This window comes from Sciurus vulgaris (assembly GCF_902686455.1).
Source record: "Sciurus vulgaris genome assembly, chromosome: 4".
Lineage (NCBI taxonomy): Eukaryota > Metazoa > Chordata > Mammalia > Rodentia > Sciuridae > Sciurus > Sciurus vulgaris.
Genome location: NC_136464.1, coordinates 91,576,869 through 91,582,835, shown reverse-complemented (window position 1 = coordinate 91,582,835; position 5,967 = coordinate 91,576,869). Strand labels below are relative to the sequence as shown.

The window sequence follows — 5,967 nt, the reverse complement described above, 5'->3', positions numbered from 1 at the left end:
GTTGAACCCATTTGCCTACAGAATGGGAGAAAATCTTTATCACATGCAATCAAATAGAGCATTAATCTCCAGAATATATGAAGAACTCAAAAAATCTAACACACACCAAAAAAATAATAATCCAATGAATAAATGGGCTAATCAACTGAACAGATACTTCATGGAAGAAGAAATACATTTGATAAACAAAATAAAAAAAGTTCAACATCTCTAGTAATTAAAGAAATGCAAGTAAAAACTACTCTAAGATTTCATTTCACTCCAGCCAGAATGGCAATTATCAAGAATAGAGATACTTTATATTAGGTAGAGGGGAGTGAAGGGAGGGGAAGGGGCATGGGAGAAGGAATGACAGTAGAGTGAAACAGACATTATTACTTTATGTACCTGTATGACTGTAAAACTGATGTGATCCTGCACTATGTATAATCAGAAAAATGAGAGCTTATACTCCATTTATGTATGATCTATCTAAAGTTATAAATGCATTCTACTGTCATGTACAAATAATAAGAACAAGTAAAAAAATTAAAAAAGAACACAAGTAACAATAAATGCTTGTGAGCATGTGGGGAAAATTTACACTCATATTATTAAATTATTTCAAGACCCAATGCTATCAATATCTTGTAGTCACATGAATTCAGAACAAACGGTGGGAACTGAATCTTCTTAACTTTTCATCAAGAGTCAATATTTATGTAACTATAGATTTAAGAACATAAGCATTCTGGTTTAATGTTGTGAGCCTGAATTGGTTCTTTTCCTTTTCCAATAGTCAGTATTTAAACATTCTTGTTCTTCAGCCAAAGCCTTTGCTTCTAATGTATACGTCCTTCTCTCTTCATTCTTCATTTTCTTCCATCTGTCACCAAGGATCACACATATGACTCTCTGTTATCTTTCCCTGGATAAATCTGAGTATATTGAACTCTGTATTTTTTTGCAAAAAGCATGAAGGCATTTATTGGTCTCTTGCACTCATTAGAGGTGGTACTCACAGGCTCTGAGCTGTGTGTTTTGACAGCTTTAGCATACAAAGAATTGGAAGAGAGCTGTGATGATCCAAGTGAGCCACTGTCTTTACTGAATCCAGATCCTGCAAAGTTTTGACTACCAGGCCCTCCACAAGACAAAGATGCATGACACTGTTGAGCCATGGTACTTAACACATTAACTGCAGAAGAATACATAGGTGTGAAGTCATATATTTTAAATGTATCAAAAAGAACTGAATCATCAAAATTAATGGCATCAATGTGTCCAGCAGATAGACATACATCACCAATATGAATTTCACAACATGGAATACCATGCTATACCACAGTCAAGCTTGGATAAAATTACCACCAATCTTTATTTTTAACCTAGAAAGAGTGGTTCAGCTTACAGTTTATGGCAAGTAAGACATCTTCTACTGTACCAGGATTAAAACTCAACTTCAGTATACAGACTTACCAAAAGGTACACTTCCTTCACATGATAACAACTTTAGACCGTGAGAACCTTAACCCTTTTGAGTGCCCATTTGAAATTCCTTCTCATTATAACAACCTTACACTCTAGGAAAATCTTCAACATCTTGCCATTCCTTATTGCTTCCTTTATGAAAGCAGTCTTGTGCCTTTCAAAAAACAGTGCCAAACAATTGAAGGTCAGAAATTTAACCATCCCAAATCATCATCATCTGAGAGGAAGAACATGCAGAAAATGCCAGATTCTGACCCTCTATTTGCCCTTTCATGTCTTATTGGTGTTTCCTCCTTCCAGTGGTGGTGATGGAAAGTTGGCTCACTCTTTGAAGAAGAGGACTCTGGTGGAGGGCATGCATAGGAATGTAAACTTTTGCTTTTAGCTAGGATGTGTAGGGGGGATGATCTTTGTAGAATGAGCACTGCACTGAACTCAGGGAAATATTTGCTAATTCTGTTAGCCAATCCACCTCATTTTCATGGTAAGTATTTTCCAATATGGCAAGTAAGGAGAAATTGAAAAACTCCTCTTGATTGGTTTTTGATATTTCAATTGTCCCACAGTGGGCATGACCAGATTATGAATTATGGATTATGCTATTGCTTTCTGAATGATGCAGACTTATGCCCTTTCTGAGAAACAGGAACTGTCTCATAACATGTCAGTTCATGCTGAAATGGCTGTCCTGCTTGTCCTCTTGTTGACCTTTACTGCCCCTTCCCAACTCTCCACTGTCTATACTTTTCTATCTCATGATCACTAAACTGGTTTCTTACTCTGGGTTCTAGAATCTTTATTCTAATTGGTTGGACCCACCTAATATGGCACAGGTTCCTGAACTCAGATGTGACTCAGAAACTTAGGAACCTGTTGAGAATGATGGAATCAGAACTGTGGAATGAGACATCTGTGCATGTTTGTCTGTGTCTCCCATCCCCAAATCCAGAGCCTTCCTCAAACTTGCTCTGAATACTCATGTTTTTCTCCATTATGATTTTCACCCCTGCTTCTGCATCTGCTGCCTTGGTTCCACTGTTCTGATTTTCATCAAATATGTCTACTGCAGGAAAGGACCTTATAAATTGGTTCTACTCAATATTTAAAATTGGTTCATTTGAAAAGAGTCTCATTATCAAATCAAAGTGTGTCTGCTGTCTTTGTGACTCTATCATGCTTTGGTGCCTCTCCCAAACCCTTCCAACCTGTGACCCTGGAACCAAAGGAAAGATGCCTAGAAAGAGCAATCCACTGCATTCTATTCAATAAAATACAGATATTTGATTGTGTGTGTGTGTGTGTGTGTGTGTGTGTGTATGTGTGTGTATCAAAAATATGAAAGCAACTTTTATTTTCTCCAAATTAATCATGATGAGGAAAATGATTTCTATTGTTTTCAGATCTAAATCCTTTATGAGACTGTACACAATGACCTATAGTCTGTTAAAGGTAATAACAGAGAAGGATGTATTTGTTCTCTTCTCCAGGCAAAGTGAGACCTGAAACTAGTTTCTTTTTATTATGGCATTTATAGCTTTCCTTATGATACCATTAAGCATTTCTGTATAGTATATATTCAGATGCTTTACTATCAACTAGTTCAAATTCTAATCTTGTAGGTGTCCTGAATTTATAATAGTTTATAGGTTTAATACAGCTCAATATATGGTCTAACATGGATTAAATGTATAACCTGAATTGCAACTAGTTTATCCTCAATGGAGGAGCGTAAATAGAATTTTAAAGTTAAAAAAATACTATATTGGAACTCTGGCTAAAGTGAATGCCTAAATTTTACTTCATTAGTATATATGGCTAAATTAAATAACCCAAATCAAATCCCAACATCATGAAATGAAGCTCAAATTTATTCTACAAGATAGGAAAGTTTTGAAAGAGTAGGTCAAGTAACAATTCTTAAAATAGAAGAACAATCTTTCAAAGTCTCACCTGATCAAACAAAAAAAAAATAATTGTTTCCAATATTTGTACATATGTGTTCATCTTTGTCATTCCTGTAATTCCCTTGAGTCAGATATTTTTTGCTAATCTTTTGAACTTTGCATGCCAGCATTCACAAAATGCTGAATGGATGAACATTAATTTAAAATTGCCAAAATTTTGAACTGTGAGTAATGTTTTCCCAAACACAGATTTAGTTTTAGTTAGATAGCATCTCTGTATAACACTATAAAATATAGCTATTGCTAAGTACTTCATTAGATTTTCAATGTTTGCCTGCTTGATAATATGTTAAATAAAGTTAGAAACTTTATAACAGTTTCCTGTAGAATTTTTAGTAACAGTTGTCCTCATATTTAACTTTCATAAATTAAAGACAACTTCAAAGTCTTTGCTATGCTTCCCATTGAGAAATGAAAACCAACTCCTCTCCCCTCACGTCTAGGGTAGCCTTAGTAATGTGTTTAACTGGTAGAATTTTACATTCTAAGCTGAGTACACATAATAAAAAGGCTTACAACCTGGCTTCTTAAAACTTCTCTCTGATAGCTCTGATCCATCACATAAGAATTGAAACCATTCTGAGACCACTGTGCAGTAGACACCACGGTATACTCTAGTTGACAGTCCCAATGATTCTGACCTTCCAGTCATTCCCTTTAAGTGAACAGAATGTAATACACCCTTTTGGTTGCAGCAGATCAGCCTAATACCAGCTAAATACAAACTAACTTAGCTGATGTTATCAAGAGCAGAGCCCTGCCCCAAATCACAAGATATAATAAAACAGTGGTTGACTTAAAAGCTGATAAGTTTTGCATATATTTTGTGTAAGTGACTAAAGCATGCAGATCCCATTACATTGACACATTGTTGTAGAATGGATTGAATTTTATTATGTTTAATATAAACTCTATTCTAATAATCAGTTTGTATTAATACCTTTACTCTTGGATTTTTGTTTGTTTCTTGTTTCATTGTGTTTTGATTTTGTTTTTGCTTAGTATCTGATTTCTCTTTTGAAATCACTCTATTCTTACTTTGGGGGAAACCTTCCATCAAGCATGGTCTTAGTTAAATATAGCTCCCTCAAGCTTCTTCTACCTTCCCTGGGCAACAAGGGATAGCATGTAATCCTTCAAATCCTCTTGGACTTTAAGTCTGGAGAAAGCAAAACAAGGATATAAATGAATAGATAAATTTTCTTAAAACTACATCTGATCATATCACTCCTGTCCTAAGTATATCCCAGTTTTTTTGAGTTAGATCATATCTAAGTTCTTTGTTTATCAGGAGTTGCCTTCAAATTATGTTCCTATGTTATTTCTCTTAATTCATCCCTAGAATCCTCATGGGCTAATCATTCGGGATTATTATTAAGAGTTGAATTGTGACTCAACAAAAATTTAGGTTGAAGTCCTAGCCTCTGGATTCTCTAACTGTGGTCTTATTTGGAAATACAGGCTTTATAGAGTTAAGCTTAAAATGAGGTCATGAGCGTTATCCCTAATCAAATATGATTGGTATGCTTAGAGTTTAAAATGACGTCATAAGAGTGATTTCTAATCAAATATGATTGATATCTTTATCAAAAGAGGAAATAGGAACACAAATAGACATGCATTGAGGTAAGATGATCTGAAAAAGTCATCTTGAGACCTCAATATTGGAATGATACCTGAGGTCAGAAATGACTGAGGTGGGAGAGAAACATGGAGTAATTTCTCCTTAGTGCCTCTGGAGAGAGTGTAACCTTGCAGATAGCTTAAGTTTTCTGACCTCAAGACATTTGAGATAAAACATTTCTATTATTTTGATCCACATACATGGTTTTGGGTACTTTGTTAATACAATCCTAGAAAACCAATATAACTCCCAACTGCTGCCCAGGAGTGTCATGCTTGTCCTCATTTCTTCTAAAAGTACTAAATGTAATATGTTCATCTGTTTTAGTCACATTTTTCACTGCTGTGACTAAAGACCTGACAAGAACAATATTAGAGGGGAAAAGTTTACCTGGGGTCCGTGATTTGCGAAATCTCAGTGCATAGATGGCTGGCTCCATTCCTTGGGGCCACAGTGGAAGAGTATGAATGAGGAAAGCAGCTAGGAGCATGGCTCCAAGAAGTAGAGAGAATCCACTCACCAGATACAAAATATATAACTCAGATGCTCGCCCCCAATGTTCACCTCCTCTAGCCACACCCTACCTGCCCTCATTTACCACTCAGTTAATTCCCATTAGGTGAATGATCCACTAATTTGGTTAAGACTCTTATAATTCAATCATTTCACCTCTGAATGTTCTTGCATTGTCTTACACATGAGTTTTTGGGGGACATCTAATATCTAAACCATAGCAACATCCCAAAGTTTGAGAAAAAAAAAAAGTGAAGCATTTCAGTTAGCATTCTAGGACATGTGGGTTTTATCAAGTGAAGACGTAGGGTGGAATTTTTACTTTCATGCATATTTGAAGAAAAGAGGGAAATCTAGGCTCTATAGATAATTTTTGTTAAAAAGAAGGAGTCGTAT

The 5,967-nt window shown here is 35.4% G+C and overlaps 1 pseudogene across 1 annotated transcript; it reads right to left on the bottom strand.

Annotated features, from left to right (window-relative positions):
* Positions 1–661: 661 nt before the first annotated feature.
* Positions 662–5,548, bottom strand: LOC306660262 (HMG box-containing protein 1-like; annotated as a pseudogene). The gene is made up of 2 exons: positions 5,449–5,548; positions 662–2,001 (listed from the first exon to the last, which is right to left on the bottom strand). The product of its transcript is annotated as an HMG box-containing protein 1-like (transcript).
* Positions 5,549–5,967: the final 419 nt, after the last annotated feature.